The sequence below is a fragment of the Gavialis gangeticus genome, unplaced genomic scaffold (assembly GCF_001723915.1).
Source record: "Gavialis gangeticus isolate Ggan-Ray unplaced genomic scaffold, GavGan_comp1, whole genome shotgun sequence".
In the NCBI taxonomy this organism is placed as follows: Eukaryota; Metazoa; Chordata; order Crocodylia; family Gavialidae; genus Gavialis; species Gavialis gangeticus.
Genome location: NW_017729032.1, coordinates 35,461,731 through 35,463,243, shown reverse-complemented (window position 1 = coordinate 35,463,243; position 1,513 = coordinate 35,461,731). Strand labels below are relative to the sequence as shown.

Here is a 1,513-nt window from a genome sequence, read left to right as displayed (position 1 = left end):
CTCCCCCCGGCCTGAGCTGAGCGCAGGAGCCGCGGCGGGGAGGCCGGGGACAGCATGAGTGCGGCGGCGGCGCGGGGCGGGCTGGACCTCAGCTTCTTGAGCCGGGAGGAGGCCCGCGCCGTCCTGCACGTGCTGAGGCGGGACTCGGCGCTGCGCAGGGCCGAGAGGGACAGGATCAGGTAGGCGGCGGGGCCGGGGCGCCCGCTCCTTCCCCCGCTTCCTGCCCTGGGGCCCCGCGCGGGAGGAGCCGGAGCCAGCCCCCGGGCTGCTTGCGGGGCGCTGGCACTGGAACCGGGGGACACGGGGCCCGGGGACGCCAGGGCACCCCCCACAGACCAGGAGCTGCTACGGGCTTGTGGCCGCCGCTTCCCTGCTGTGTCCCGCCGGTCGTTTCTAGGCCATTTGCTTTGCAAGGATAAAATCAAAGACGGAAGGGCTTGAGGGTGAGGTGGGAACAGTTTAAAGGCGGAAAATGTGGGCCAGCATTACACAACTGGGCCTCTGCAGTTGAGGGGAGTTGGGAGGGTTGTTACAGTGTAGTTTCTCTGTACCCCTGGGGTTATGCGAGACACAGGCTGGGGGTATGCAGGTACCCCAACATGCTCCCTCTCATCCTCTTTTCTTCTGTCTCTCGCCCCTTCCTCCTCTCAAAACTATGGAAAAAAATTTGGTGCACCAGCATTGCGCGACACTTTAAATTCCTCCAAACTAGGCAAAAAAATTCCCCAGTAATAATTTGGCGTGCTATGCTTTGCACAGCACTGGGTTCGGCCCTCCTAGCTTGGCCAACATCACTTCTACCCCAGGTACATACTTGAATTGTGCACCCCTGGTGTAAAAGGTGGCAACCCTACCCACACCAGATCAGACATCTGTCATATCACGGCCTTATATACCCAGCCCCTCTTCCAACATATAGCACAAATTCGTCTGTAAATATAAAATCTCCTGGAAAATTGAGTGTTGGGATACTTATTAAAATGTTAGGGGGTACTTGCTACTTAAATGGTTGAAAAACATCTTGGGTGGGTGCCCCAAGGGTGGCAGCGGCCTCAGGACTGACGTGACTTGCAGCTCAGGGGCAGCTTTTCTAAGAGGCAGAGGCTCCTGCTGGATTCTCAAGCACGTCTGAAGTTGGCCTGTAACTCTGCAGTAACTTAGTTATCTGCACCCCTTTGGAAAGTGCCTCTGGACTGGAAAAGCTGATTCAAAAGCTAAATTTATTACAAGTTACTATATAACCCTTAAGTTATATTAGAGTTATATGCTAACAAATGGCTATGTATCGCTACTCTTAAGAGTTATAACCTTGTATTAAATAAAACTTAAAAGAGAACTATATCCAATACCAGCAGTCTGAAGTTACAGGTCTGTAGCAAACTTAAGATAAAGCGGCAGTACTAAAGGCAACGAACAGTTTAGTTGCAAGTTACTAAACCAGAGTCGTCATTCAGATAACCAAGGCTCACGTAGCTGCGTGTGTGCTCCAGTTATAAGTACTGGTATGTTTGTA

The 1,513-nt window shown here is 53.2% G+C and overlaps 1 protein-coding gene across 1 annotated transcript in view; it reads left to right on the top strand.

Annotated features, from left to right (window-relative positions):
- The first annotated feature begins 71 nt into the window (after window positions 1–71).
- EXPH5 (exophilin 5) overlaps window positions 72–1,513 on the top strand; it is a 65,263-nt gene continuing 63,821 nt past the window's right edge. The window contains exon 1 of the mRNA XM_019525363.1: window positions 72–179. The gene's annotated coding sequence lies outside the window, so the exon portion shown is untranslated. The remainder of the gene's footprint in view (window positions 180–1,513) is intronic.